We start from the raw sequence: 16,168 nt of genomic DNA, 5'->3' as shown, positions 1-16,168 counted from the left end.
TGTCGGCGGCTGCAGGCTACAAGCTACCACGGTGGACACCAGCAGACACCACTGGAGCTGTCCTTAGCATCTGGTCCTTGGTAAGGAGGCTGCCATGGCACTGGCTGCCTATGATGGCCCACTAAAAGGGCCCAGCGGCCACTCAATGTGCAGTGGGAGCGAGGGGGGAGGGAAGGGGAACCAAGAGCAACAGGACAAGGGGAGTGGAGTGGGGACACACGCGCTGCGGCACAGAAAAGAAACCTTTTCTTTTTTTTCCAAATGTACTTGCCTGCAGTAGCACCAGCCTCACCCCAGAACTGGAGAAGTGAAATGGTGCTGGGGCAACGAGATCTGGAGACCACCAACAGCAATGGGCCGGCAGACAATCAATGCACAGTGGGAGGGAGGGGGATAGGAAAGGGAACCAGGAGCAACAGGACAAGGGGAGGGGGAGTGGGGACACACACGCTGCGGCGCGGAAGAGAAACCTTTCCTTTTTTTTCTTCAAATTGACTTGCCTGCAGTAGCACCAGCTTGAACCCAGCACCGGAGAAGTGAAATGAAGGGTAGATTTAATCACTCTATGGGCCTCATTACGAGATTGGTGGTAGTCATGGTGCTATATGCCACTGCTACCAATAACGTGTCCGACACCGGTCTTGTTCAATGGGGATTTACCGGTGTAGTCCGACCTTTGCGGGACTGGTAAATCCCCATTGAAAAAGCCATTCCCCATTCCCATTTGAGACCCCATAGGGCTCAATGGGAATGGAGAAGGTGCTAATAACGGTACCGCACCCTTTGAAGCATCTGGCTCCACAATAAAAATGTTGTGCGGATCAGTTGGAATTAAAATAGGCGCAGAGGTAAATTCTTTTTTGAGTTGTTGAAATGCCTCTTCTGCGTCTTTGTTGCAAAGATGGTGTTCTTCTTTAAAAGGGGGATGATGGGAAGAACCGTTTGAGGAAATGAGGGTAACATTTACAATAAAAATGTGCTAATCCAAGGAATTTGGGGATTTCTTTCACATTACTTGGACTTTTCCACCAAAGAATGGATGATACTTTATGTGGATCCATGGAAATGCCTTTAGGGGACAAGATATACCCTAAATAGGGCTTTGTAGAAGAATCAAAGATGCACTTATTGGGTTTCACTTGGATTTAGTTGTCCTGAATACACTGTAGGACTGTTCTTACATGAGTACTGTTTTCTTTCAAGGAATGGGAATAAACAAAAATGTCATCTAGATAGACTAAAACACTTTGGAAGAGAAGATCTGCGAAATGATGGTCCATATAATGCTCAAAAACAGCGGGTGCGTTTGCAAGTCCAAAGTTCATTACTGTGTATTCAAAGTGACTATACATAGTCCTAAGTGCAGTCTTATTTCCCAGGGTTCTGCGGCCTCCCACCCTTGAAGCTCTAATACAATTGGTACTTATGATCGACTTTCGTATACAAGAACGTAAGGCAGAAAGGAGGAAACCTAGAACAGGAAGCACCCATCCTACTCTCCCTCCACAGCTACCACCAGAACAAACTTGTTATCCTACAGAAACAGATAGGTGCTGCAAGGGGACCTTTGAGTTCAGACGAAAGAAATCATCATCTTACACAAAGCTTGTGTATGTATTGTGCTTCGACTTCTCATCTTCCCCACAATTGTCCCATAGACCCTCTTCAGAAGAAGGAAAACTTAGATGGGACTCGGATCCGGACGCAATCTATATGTCCCAAACAACCAGACCTCACCTGGATAAGGTCAGCTAACACTGACCAGACCTTACTATTAGTCCTCATGGTTTCTCTGCACTTATCTGAGGACCGCTCTATACAAGTACCAGTTCTTGTGGATTCAGGGACAGCAGGCCTCTTTATGGACTCTACATGGGCAACCAGGAATAGCATACCCCTGTCTATTAAGCTTCAGCCTATACCTGTGGAAGGAGTTGATGACCGAGAGTTGCTGAGTGGTCCTATAATACACAATGCATATCCAGTCCACATATCGATAAATCACCATTCGGAGACCATTGTTTTTAATATTATACAAGCCACTCATTTCCCTCTCATGCTGGGTATTCCCTTGCTTGCATTACATAATCCTTACATAGACTGTGTTCCTTGATTCAGAACATTGTATTACACACTGGGCCTCATTCCGAGGTCGGTGGTAACCCACTGGTTCCACTGGTGGGTTGCCGCTGACCCAGAAACACTGAATCCGCCACCTGACTTCCCAGGGGCCACTGGGACATTATCATGGGAAGCACTGGAAGTCAGGCAGCAGATTCAGTAACTTCCCATTACCATGAAAATAGGGAGACAGAAGCACCGGCACTGTTGCTAACAGTGCTGGTGCTTCGATAAAAAGTCTGCCTGCAGCGGCTGTTGCACACAGCAGGTCTGACCCTGCTGGGTGCAATCGCCCGTCCAGGCAGATTTTTGAAGTATGGCGGTCTGGAAACAAGGGTGCCATTGAGCTTACCGGCACCCTTGTTTCCAGACCGCAAAGCTCAGAATGAGGGCCACTGTGTCCAGGAGAAAAAAACCTGGATCTGTCTTTGCAGTACCTACTATACTGCCAGAAAAAGACGGTCCTTTCTACCACCCCATCTCACTACCAAGATTTTGACAGTCTTTCATAAAGAACTTGTTCAGTTTCTACCACCTCATTGAGCTGAGATTGTGCTTTCCCCCTGCTTCCCATCTCCTCTGTAGCATTCAACCAAACTTTTCTCCTTAACACCAATGGAAATGGGGCCTCTAGAGGAATATTTACACCAAAATCTAGCAAATGGTCTGATAACGGAATTGGTGTCTCCTGCAGGAGTCTCACTCTTTTTTATTCCAAAGAGAAATACAACTGAATTAAGACCATGTTTGGACTACAGGGGACTCAATGCAGTAACTGTGAAAAATAAATACCTGCTTCCTCTAATACCTGATATTTTGGACGCATTCAGTCAGCTAGAGTGAATCATTTTTCAGCCCTCATTGTGAGTCCCGCGGTAAGTGGTAAAAGTGTTGGTAACAGAATTACCACCACTTTTACAAATCTGCTGAATTATGGAGACAAAAAATGGGTGCAAATTCCACCAGTGGATTTAGCACTGGCGGAATTAGCACCAAAACCCAACGGATTTATCCTGGCAGCAATTCTGCCGGCGAATTAGCGACATCTATAGAGATATGATCACTAGCACCACAGAGCACATACAGCAGGAAGGAGGAAGAGGAGACACCATGCAAGGAGAGTGTCCATTCCCTGCGTCAGGTCATCACTGTGGGCACTAACAGATGTGCAGCTAATTGCATTATACCACCTCAACAGAGAGGTCATTGCTAAGCTACTCACCCTGATACAGGATGACATACAAAATAGAATAAACATCAGAACTGCTGTACCACCACTGCTAAAGCTTGTGTCAGTGCTGCACTTCCTCACCAAAGGCACCCTACAGAACACTGTGGGCATGCTGCATGGCATGTTGCAGCCCACATTTGCCATCATGCTTGCCATGTACTAGACACGCTCATGCAGCATGCGCACCAACACATCTCCCTGTCCACCACCCTGGAACAGGCGATGACACAAAGGCAGGTTTCTACGAAGCTGCCCACTTCCCCAACGCCATCGCTGCTCTGGCTGAATGCATCTCACATACGTGGACCCTCAGGCGTCGGAAGATGTTTACAGAAACGGGAAACAGCATTCGCAGAATGTACTCGTGACCTGTGATGCAGACCTCACCATGACACACTGATGTGCCTGCTTGTCAGGTCCCCCCCATAATTCCACGGTTCTGTAGAACAGTGCACTACATGACTGCATGGAGATGTACAGAGGGCAACAGACCTGGATCATGGGTAAGTACAGGCGCCACCACACATCACATGTATGCTTCACAAGTGAACATGGTCCAGAAGTGGCGGGGGGGCACCCATTACATTGTCAATTCAAGCATGCCCTGTCACAACCCTGTGCATCACGGACTTGCTCTCTGACACAACACATAGGAAGCACCACCCCACATGACAAGGCCCTTCAGCATGAAAGAAAAGCATTATCCAAAATGATGTAAGAAATCCATTAAGAGTGAACTACAGGTACCATAATGCACAAGAGAAACCCGACCTATACAGACAACAGCACAGTTTCCCAGTGCACGAAGACAGCACAACAATGACAGGCATTGATGGCATGTATGCTGCAAACCATGAATGTAATTTCCCAAAAGCAGGGACCCTAACATAAATGTCCTCAATATAACAAGTACGTTCCTCAGAGCACATGCATGAGAGGGCAGCACATGACTTCCACAGACGATTTGTACATTGCAAATGCAGTTACAGTGCATGAATGTTACATCTGGAGGTTTTAACTGATGTGTGAAAGTGTGGTTCCCCAAGTGACATTTCCCATATCACCCCATAGTACATGAGACAGCAAATAATGTCGTGATAGACAACCATAGTGGCCCCAAATTCATCATAAGAGACTGTTGATCAGTATTGCTAATACATATGCAACAACACCTATGCCCCTTGCCTTTGCAGGTGGCTCTGGATATGCACAGCTGCCATGGCTGATGACACCTGTTCGGAATCCACACACACCACAGGAGGAGGCCTACACCAAGGTTCAATAAGGACAAGGCTCTGCATTGAGGGAACCTTTGGCCTGAAGGGACGTTTCCTGTGTCTCCATCAGACAGGAGGCTGCCAGATGTATACACGAGAAAAAGTGGGCAAAATAGTAGAAGTGTGTGCCATGCTTCACAACATGTGCATCAGGAGACATTCCCCATGCTGCCAGATGTCGACATGGCTCCCCCATAGGATGATGGCACGCATAGAACTGATTGACAATTTCTCTTGAGCACATTTGATTCAACATACCTCACATTTGTATATATTCATTTATTAAATAAGTCACACCCACTCGCAAATCAGTCCTAACTCTTGAAGTGTCAATTATATTTATTGTGTATAGGAAGAAATACCCATTTCCTCCCAGCTCCCTCAATCCCCAACATGCATTCTCTCCCACATCCCTCAATCTTCAACACTCATTCGCTCCCATCTCCCTCAATCCCCAACACCCATTCCCTCTCATCTCCCTTTTGCCCATTGTGAATTGTAAGTCCAATGCAGTCTCATTTCCGTGCCCTCTTGGGCATGGCATCTTGCTCTGCCTGTGTGCATGCCACATTCATTAGAGAGTGGTGACATGGTCTGTCAGCTATTGAGCGCTTTCTGAGGGTGAAAAAGGTGGAAGCAACAGACTTCTGGTCACTGTAAATGCTATAGAGTGAGACACAGGGTACTCTGCATGGTTTCTGATTACTACTGTGAGCTGCGGACGCTCCGGCCCACTGCAATGTTAGCTGCAGTTTCCGCAGAGGGGTGGTGGCACTGCAGGTCAATGGACCTTGCGATGATGTGGCATCAGACCTGCACTGAATACCTGATTGCCTGTAGGTGTTGGAGTATTTGCTCTGCTATGTTCTCTATACACTCCTAGTATTCAATTGTGTTGAGCCTGGCACACTTTCAGTGTTGCGTACTGAGATGGGGCTGTAGCTTTGGGATCTGGTCCCCTACCGCTACCACCCACATTCACTGGTCCAATGCTATATTCATCGGTCCCTATGTCAGAGTCTCAATGTTGGGGGCACTGGATCGATGACTCAGGTGGGGAGATGGTAGCCAGTGCCTGGGTAAGTGGTTGCCTGTGACATCCCTTGGGTGGTTGTGGTGGTATGGGAGTCGTCATCCTTTTCCACAGGGATGGCCGGGGTAGTGGCCTTGGCAGCAGGTAGGAGAACATAGCTTCAACAGCTGTGCTGGATGTACTGGTGGCAGGTTATGGACCAGCAGTGGCATAAGCAACACTGTTGGTTAGGTCTGTAGCCACACTTGGTGGGATGGTGGCAGTGAGGCTGCTTTGTGCAGCTGACATGCTACTGCTGCTTGTGGCATCTCTGTTTCCAAGGTGTCTTCTTGTGAGTGCCATGGCTGCAGGCCACAGGGAGGGTGGCGGAGGTGCTTGCACCTGTAGCAGTGCCCTGTGACATACTCAGGCCAGACTTGTCTTGCTGAGTGTACTGTGAATCTGTTGGGTGATGAATGATATGCAGTCAGTCATCATGCGTATTTGTACATGGAATTGCAAGACACTCATGCACTATGATGGATGCTGAGCACGGCGCATGGGGTTACGGTGGGTTAACGTACTAGAGAATGTGTGGCATACTGTTTCCGCATATGGCCTCTGAGGCACACACACCTTGCAGGATGTGAGGGTTGTTTTTCGTGTGACATGGTGTTAGGTGTGAATTCTCATCTGTGGATTACTCAGTGGGGGTCAGCAAGGGACATGGGCAGTGTGGGTTGTCAGGTAGCATACGCTGCCCCAGCAAGGTTGGATTTGGGTGCTTTCCCATTACGTATGAAGGCCCTCCTTGGCAGATGGCTTGCTCACATTGCATTTTCAGGTGCCGGGCCAGTCGCTGGTGTTGGTGTTCTCTATTTGGGTTGATTGGCTTTTGGATGTTTCAGCGATGGGTGTGGGCACAGGTGGTTTCTCTAGGCACATGCCCTGCCGTAATGCGTGTGAATAATGATTTCAGGGAGTCACATGTCCATATACGATATGTTAAAAAAATGTATCCAGTCACGTAAATATGGTGTACCACTTTTGATTGCACATGCAAGTTGCTGCTGTGCCATTGGTCATGTTGCTATTTGCTAGGCCATTGTCCTGGAGATTGTCCCATCTGATTACACAGGCAGCCTCATGAAAGGGGTTAAGGAGTCAGGCCAGTCATTGTCATTGGAGAGGTAACGTTCATTCTCCTGAGTCTCAGGTTCACTGGTTGCTCCAACTTTGGCTCCTCCGATTCCCTCAATGCCTTCCATGTGGAGGGTGCTGCTTGTCTTTTTCCTCCCATGGCATGAGGGTGAGTGGCTCTGTAGTGCCACCTCCTGTGGCAGCTGTCTCCCGCTGGTGGATGAACAAAAGGGTGCATATCCTGGCCTTGAGGTAATTCCACTTTTTTCTGGCAGTCCCCATTGTCACTGAGTACGGTACCAACTGCCACCACCATCTCCCTTATGTCAGACCAGAGGGCATTTTCCCTCTGGCCTGAGGTTTTCTGTTGGTTTGTCCCAAACAGCTCCTCTGCATGGCACACAACCTCATCAGCAAGGACCATCAGCTCTGCCTCACAGAATTCTGGCTTTTCTAGACACATTTCTGGCACTTTTCCCTTGCCTTTACCTGGGACATGTTTGCCACAAGTTGTGCCTTCGGATGACTACAGGAAATGGGTGAGTCAGGGTGGATTATATTTTTAAAGATGGCTGCCGCTGAACTTCCCTTTTGCTGCATGACGCAATTTCGGCCGAATTACCGTTGGCAATTTCTCTGGATGGAATTACTGTTACCGCTGATGGTTTGTACGCGCACCCGTCCACTTGTAATGTGGCTTTAATTCTGCCGAACACCAGAGTGGTTCGGCCAGCGGAATTACCGCCAGACTTATTATGAGGACCAATGTGACTATTTGGATCCCTCTATTAGCCAAAGCTTTAATATAAACAGGCGGCAGCTCCCCTATCGCTGGCATCATGCAGTGATATGCTCCCCTCTTTAAAAAGGGTGAAAAAACTCTTCTAAAATCCTATTGACCAGTCTCTTTATTGGGGGCAACATCTAAGATATTTGGAAAACTGGTCCAACTAGATTGGCAGATTGAGAATGTGTAAATAACAAACTCGCTCTCAGCCTGGGGGGATTCAAGGAAGTGTTGGTTGATGAATTTGTAGTTACTTGCAGCAAAACAATTTTATCTCTAAGGCAATGGAAACCTTACGCCGGTAAGATAGCTCAGCGGGTTGAGCGCTCGCTGCTGAGATCTGAGTGTGATATGTGGTCGCAGGTTCGAATCCCGGCAAGGCCAACTCATCCTTTCATCCTTCCGAGGTTTTGGTTGGGTGATATTGCATGCAAATATGTGCCCTGTAAAGCGCTTTGGATTAAGGCGCCATATAAATAACTTATCATTATTAGACGGCCTTCATGGATCTCTCCTCAGCAATTGATTTATTTGATGGATGGACCACTGCTGTGGTGAGGCCTGGAGGCCTTGTCTATTCCTTGGCTACTTTTGCGAACATTGAAATTATAATATGCTTGAACATCCGCAGATGTGAGGTTCTTCCCAGGGGTTTGGGAATGCAGAAAGCATTTTGTGGTAGTCTGTAGTGCGGGCAGCATTGTTTGCTGGACCACCTCCTATTTCCTCCTTACATCAATGGTTTGAAAGAATTTTAAATTGGACAAAACAGGATGTTCTACTTGTAGGAACCCTGACTTAGTTACGCAAATGACATGGTCGTTTTGGCTAAAATGCCCAAGGCTCTCTGGCATTTAATTGGTGCCTACAGTCCGTTTATTACAGGAGGGAAACTAAAGAGCAACATTTCAGAATCAAAGTGCATTGCTGTTACCAGGAAACTTTCAGTGAGCTATAAAAATGACTGCTTAGAGAGAGTGAACCAGCATACTATTTAGGAATAGTATTTTCAGAAGAGATATCTGGGTTGCCTTACATCAGGGGCGTTGCTGGGGGAGGGGGCTAAGGGGGCTATAGCCCCTGATCTTTTGGTTGTAGCCCCAGATAGAATCTCAGGAGCTACAGCCAAAAGGCTAGCTAGCCCCCAGTCCCAACAGTTCCGACATCAGCGTAGCCCCAGGTCTTTTCCAGACCTAGCAACACCCCTGCCTTACATTACTAAGCAGGCGTGTAGCATAGCATAGATGAATTGCGCAATGCTAAGTTCAAATCATTATTACAGGAAATAGCCAATCGCAGGCGTTACATGTGTATAATGCGGACTCCCGAGCTGGGGCGCTATATGACTGGGAAATATGGATTTTTTTGGCACATACGCATGTGCAAATTAACAAGGATGCATTCTTAAAGCAACTTATGTGGGTGCGGAAGTCAACGGCTAACTTTTCAGGCCATAATAAAAAAAAATCAGCTATACATCCCCACTGAGGCTGATAAGGAACAGGTGTTTCTCTGGCTTCCACTATGGTGAAATCGTGCTACTTCTTTCCCCCGAATGGTTTTGGAGATGTCTGCTCCTGCAATTCTGTTCGGAAAATAACACGAATTAGATTTGTTCGGGGTACACTGCATAATGTGGGCAATGGTCATCTTTTGAAAATGCCGACTCTAGCAAGCATTGGCAAGGGCGGTGGACGTAGAATAACCTCTTTGATTAGAGCGGTCGCATGTGCTTTGAGGGAGTGTTTACAGCGGCAAGAAAGGAAAACCTTGGCCCATACATTCAGGCCGTCAGTTGGGGGGTTATCTGGCATGGAAGCCTGATTTCGTGGATAGGAAAGGGCTCACAAGATTCACGCTGGGAGCACCACAAATAGGAAAGAAACCATTGTTATGAAAGAACATGGGGCAACAATATGCAATGCAACTTGGGTACCATTATTAAAAGCACTTAACTTTAAGTAGTGCCGTCCCGCACTTCTGTTCCTTACGTTCATTCCAGATACAGCAACAGCCTGGGTCTTGTATGTTTTTTAAATAATGCTGTAACAATTGGAACATAGATCATTAATGGTGATTTATATTTGTTTAATTTGAGTTATTGTTTTGAGCGATTCTGTGTAGGAAGCGTGTCACTGAATGTACGTTTCTGTTTTAAACTATATGCAATGTGTTGACTTGTATGACCATTTGTCAAAATAAAATATATTCGAGGTACTGGTTGCAGAGGAAACGTCTTACATTTCTTAGAAGGTAGGAGGGGATTATATTCAGTGGCTTTAGGTGACCTTTCCATTTAGTATCCAGATACTGGTTATTGGTAGTTGCAGAGAAAAAATCTTATAATTCTTGGAAGCTCAGACGGGATTATATTCAGTGGCTGTAACTAAGTGTGCTGTCTTTTAGTTGTCATACCGTGTACTAGCTGTGGAGGAAAAGTACATTTCTTGGTAGGCAGGATGCTGTAACCGAGTCTGCAATGGGCCACCTTCTTGTGGCTACTGAAAAGTGACCTTTGTGAGTGTCAACATGTCCACAGTGTCTACAAGTGCAGGAGGGAGTGGAAGACAGTCAGAGGAATTTCAGCTCTCTGTTTCTTGTTTGAAGGGTCGACTCTGTGTCAGTCAAACAGCAGGACACACCCTTTGTGTATTATTATTCTTCTTCTTATTATTATTATTATTATTGCTATTTTGTTTTGCATTCGTTTATTTAGAGAAAATAAACGTTGGCAAATTACATTTCAGCTATTGCATCTCACATAGTGAAAGTGATAGTCGCAGTGGTATACACAAAGTCACAGGTAGGTCAGGTTTCGTCAGTTTGAAGGTTTCTATTGCAGGTTGTCCGTTAGAAGGACAAGGTTCAAAAACTTGACAACTGACGAAACTGGAGAGACGTATCGCCGTTTGTCAAGGCGCCCCACGAGTCCTCTGGACGCAATGATGGGAAGGCCCTGATCAATGAACCAAAGTATCATTTTCTAACCTCGGGGAGCCTTGGGCAGAACAGCAGCAGATGCTTCAGGGTCTGCACTTGACCAACCTGCGAGCAAAATCGACACTGACTTGTTTTCTTTTGCATATGTTGGAGATCTTGATGCAATTATTTTGTTAGTTGGAATCAAGGTCAATATGAGCCGAAAAAATGTGTTTCTTAGTTGTTTATACAGGAATTTCCCCAGGTATTTCAGTAAAATACACACATTTCTTACCTCGTGATCCAGCTACCGGTACAATGTATATGTTCAGGCTTTTTCCAGGGTTATGATCCAATCAAATTCGTACAGTTTTGTTTTTACTCTGCACGGATTTGTTAGTAGATCCTCTGTAGTACATCCAATCTGCTTCAACTTAAGGTTGTTAGCATCCACCCAGTCCTTCAGGGGCCCGTTGGTACCTTTTCCCATTTTGTTGTGTATAAGTGAAAAGAGTGCCGCCCTAGAGGTTCTAAGACACTTCAAATATAATGTAAGTCTCTTCCATTCCACAGTTGCCTGTAGAGAGAGGGTACCTAGTTCTCTTCACAGAATGTACCTAGAGAGTGAACCGGGGGCTCCCAAGCCTATCTTCCAAAACGCACTTTCGAGCTTGAGCAATAAGTTGTCAGGGACTTTTAAAATTGCCTCTGATCCATAGGTGAGGGTTAGAACAATGTTCATTTTGAAGAAGTCTAAAACCGGAACCTGTGTAAAATGTCCATATTTCGTGTTTACTCTGTTGGCCTGGCTCGCCAAAGCTTTAGTTTTGCTATTGAGGAAATCTACCATCAGGGTTTCAACGTTGTTGTTATTGATCACGGTTCCCAAATATTTGAATGCTGACACCTTTTCAATCTTTGTTTGCCCAAGGTGCCATTCAAAGGTGTTGTGTTTGCTGTTTTGTTCCTAGTTTTTTCTAGCACCAAGTTCTTCATTTTATCTGTATTAATCTGGAGGTCATTCTCGTCTACGTATCTGCTTAGCTGGTCTAGCTGCCGCTGAAGACCCACCAGCGTTTGATCTATTAGGACAAGATTGTCTGCGTAGAGGAGCCTGCTATGGTGAATCCCACCAAAATGGAGGAGGGTGGAATTCTCCCCATATCCAATGTCTGCCTGCCAAAATAAATGAAAGAGTTCCGGTGCCAGCGGGCAACCTTGCTTTAGCGCTCTAGATGTTTCATTTTCTGCCAACAGAAGACCAGAATGATTTAACCTTATTCTCATTGTGGTGTTTGAGTAAAGAGCCTTCAGGAGGTCTAAAATGGACGTGGGGCAGTTCAGCCTTTGAAAATGTTCCCACATACGTTTCCATTCTACCTGATCGAACGCCTGGACAAGATCGACAAAAGGCCAGGCAAATACTTGTCTTGCTTTACCATGCCCTTCCCTTTAAAATACTTAGAATCAAGAGGTTGGCTCCAGTTCTGATCCCTCTCCTGAAGCCCATTTGAAAAGGGTCATTGCAACCCCTTGTCTCCAACCATTCGTTTAGTCGGGACAGGAGGGGCGAACCGGACATTTTACCGATTACGTCAAGAAGGGTGATTGGGCGATAGTTCTTGGGATCTTCCCTGTCGCCCCTCTTGAAGATTATAACCACTATTTCTCTCCTTCAGAAGTCTGGGATGGTGTGGGTGTTGGTTATTTGTTCAAAGAGGAGTTTGAAAAACCTGGCCCATTCCTCCGGATGTTCTTTCAACATTGCGTTGGTAAGGCCATCAGGGCCAGGAGTACGGGAGCCTGACAGTTTCTTCAACTTTGTCCTTATGTGGTCCTGGTCATGCGGGACGTCCCAGTAGGATGCTTTCTCGTAAGTCTCGGTGGTGATTAGATTCCTCTTCTCTTGATATAGTTGACTACAGTGAGAAATGTTGCGGCTTATTACGTGGTCAGAGAGCTCAATTTCCCACAATGAATGTGGTGCATAATAAAGCACTATGATTTTTTATTCGGTTCACTGTGGTAAGGCCTTCAACCCGTCTCACTCTCAACCCCAACAAGTACCCGGTGCCACAATGGACTAGGAACCAGGCCGGTGTGTAGTAAAAATATATATATGTATTGATTTATTTCAACAAAATCTCACAAATAACTTACATCAGCCACCAATACTGTGGCAACACAAAAACCAAAATGACTTGCGTAAGGCATCAACACAGAGATATGCAGTTACAATTGTTCACTTTTAAATCACCCACCAACCCAAGAAAATAACAATTCAAGACACACAGTGATTTCTGATTTAATACACAATGTTATGATACCTTTCCTTCCAGCAACCATCACCCTCCAAACATCAATTATGCTTCACTCCTTTGAATGAAAGTCAGTGAAAGGGAGTGGAGACACAATGGGAAAATCGGATTTTGAGTATTAAGCGCAGATGCAATGTGAGAAAGAAAACACATGGGGAAATCGTTTTGCCACACCTAAAAAGAAAAGGTAGGGCTTTGGGTTTTGGTCAGAGCACAATGGGGAAATCGATTTTGGGATATAAGCACAGCTGCAATGTGAAGGAATGAAAAGCAAGGAGACATTTGTTTTGCTACACTTAACCAGAACAGGCATGGCTTTGTAGTTCTGGTCAGAGCACAATGGGAACATGTTTTCTTTTAGGTTATTAGCACAGATGCAATGGGAATGAAAGAAATGAAAATGGGAAAATTCGTTGTGCACCTTGCACATGCAAAGGCACTACCAAGCTTCCCACTTCTGATATACAATGAAGAGGGTCAATAAGGAATTTCATTTTTACACTCTGTGCACACACGTGGACCAGGCCTTTGGGTTTAATTATTTTGGCAAATCTTTATGACCATACCGGCTCACAACACACTGAGAAGTGTTTGTTAGTTTCGAATGCCAACAAACACCACCTGTCATTTCTATAGGAGAATTGATTGATTTACTTTGATTAAATATGCTAAGGATCTACACAGACAAACAGGATATCTTTCTTTGGGGGAATAACTAAAACAATGCTGGAATAATATCGGGCCTACACAATCTATGGCTTTGAGGTCATTTTACTTACAAGAGAGGCCTAGAACTCGGCACCAGGGAGCAACAGGGCACTACTGGGGCAGCACGGGGTCAGTCAAGGATCTCCTTTCTTTTGTTCACCAGATCCCAGTCAGCTTCTATGTCTCCTGGCTCCTGTCTCCTGTGCAAGATTTAGGCCCCTCTGATGGGATGTTTCTCGCCATATTTCAACAGAAGATTGGAATTATTTGAAAAACTCCCAGCTCTGATGCAAACTGGCTCATTTACAGTGTGAAGAAATGGTTGGGGTTTTTGGTTGTGCCAACTTTTTTAGGTCTGCGCCCACAAAATAGAAATGTAAATACTCCGGTGCTGCACCGGTGTGAGGAAAAGAAGAGGCAAAGACCCCTACCTCTATTTAGTAGACAAGTAAACAGTTTCCTCACCCAGATAATGTGCACCGCAAACTTAGTTTTGTTTCATCAACCATAGTGTTGCTTTTTAATCATAACACACACAAATTTGGTCACAGAAAAAATGACCTTTGAAATGATCCAAAACAAAAATGCCTTTTGGATTACATCTGTTTTTCGGATTTGCAGTGTGCTTTTTCAAATCAGGGCAACTTAGAGTTCCATCAAAGCGCTGTGTTAATTTTTCTTTTAATAGACTTGCCGAAAAATTCCTGGGTTCAATCCCTCCTCAAAAGTGAGGATCCTGTCTCCTCGCGTCGGCCGGTGCGAGGAGACAGGATCCTCACTTTTGAGGAGGGATTGAACCCAGGAATTTTTTTAACAAAACTAAGTGTGTGACGCACATTATCTGGGTGAGGAAACTGTTTACTTGGTTTAGTTATAGGGCAAATGACATCACTAACTTGTCATGAATCTTGTGACAGGGATTGATTAATGTTCACTTCCCACCTCCCAACTGTGTGCTAATAGGACAAGGGGATGGGGGGTGATTTGAAACAGCTACAGGAGGAGAAAGCTTCATCATCCCACTTTGACAGATGGGCTTGGTCATGTTTTTGAACTCAAAATCTATCAACATAGCAAATACCCTACATTTTCAAATCTTCACATATATGAATATATTTTTGAGAACTACATTTTAAGGTGAGTCAGATAAGATTAGTCTGAAATGCAGTTTTTTTATCATTTATTCAGGGGCCATATCAGTTAAAAATATGCCACTTTACAGTCTTCATATTAATTATTACTGGCATGATCATATCACCGTTCACAACTCTTGCAATCAAGGGAAGGCCCAAATAACATTTTCCTCAAGAACTTTAGTTTAGTTTATAACACCAAAATTGTTTTAGCATGGTTACAAGGGGGTGACTGTCATCTTTAATAAAAGTCTAGAAGGACCATTGTGACATGGACACTGTCCATGTTATGCGATATAATGTATTTCTCCCATTTAGTCAAACTGCAGTTTCACAATCTCTTCTTTCCCTCCTGTCCCCACCTTATTTAAGTTTAATTTCTCTTCTTAGGCATGTGACTTAAGCAGAGAGGTCTGTGTTTAGATTCCGCCTCACCCTTCAATGCCTAATGGCCACCTAATGGACTTTTTATGAGACTTGTGGCCTGGAGGTCACCAGTGCTGCCAGAACAGACATGGCTTATCAGTTCTACACCGTGTTTTCCATCTAAAGCATTGCATTTTTTTCTATATAGTGAAGTACTGGCTTTGATTGATGATGACAAACAGGCCCCTCTGTTCAGGGTAGCAAGGGGAAATGTCTGGTAAGTTAAGTTTCATTTCTCAAGAAATGGCCTTTTAAACTTACACGTAAATGCATTATGCATGACATCTTATAAGGCACACAGATTCAGCATAAATCAATACAAAAAGGGGGATACCTGTACTATAATCCCTGGTCCTTCAGTTAAAGCGAACAGCAGAAAAACGTGGGGTGGATAGAGGATGACAAGACTAACTAACTTAACTAATTTAATACATTATACACAATTTATTTACTTAATCATAAAAATAAAATAACAACAATATTCATAATCACAGTTCTACACAATGGGACGACACATACAGGTGCACCACCAGTAAAAGGTCTGATTACTGACTCCATTTTGCATGAGCACCGGCTCCATTTTGTAACTATCTCAGCAGGCCTCACAGAAATGCCAGCCTTCAAGTCTGCACCTCTTCCCTGGGGCCACGCACAGTCAGCCTGTTACTGCCCCCATTGCCTCCCCTCCGGTGTCTCTGTTCCCATAAAAAGCTGGGTGCGAGCGGTTACAAGCAAAACATTGTATCTCTCGCCTTCCTGCCAGCACCACTGCCCTGTAAATGACCAGGCCAAGGCCTGGTCTTGGAAAAACCCATCCATCTCCACAAACCTGCTCTGCACGCACAGACCCTACTCAAAGCATATAATACTCACACAACCCCTACCCTCACCCCTCATCTGATGTAACAGATGCCGGCCCTACAACTGCGTGACACTCAGATTCACCCCTGCCACTAATCCCGCGTATGACCATATATTCTTCATTGTCCTAAATCCACAATAAAATAGCTTTCATGAGGTCTAAAGGAACGTGTGATAAATATGTTAGCTGACTGATTGTAGTAGATAAGAGATTTGGCCCCTAGCACCTTTGCCC

This window comes from Ambystoma mexicanum, chromosome 10 (genome assembly GCF_040938575.1).
Source record: "Ambystoma mexicanum isolate Mex_15411 chromosome 10, UKY_AmexF1_1, whole genome shotgun sequence".
NCBI classification, from domain to species: Eukaryota; Metazoa; Chordata; class Amphibia; order Caudata; family Ambystomatidae; genus Ambystoma; species Ambystoma mexicanum.
Note: the sequence above shows the minus strand (reverse complement) of the source record.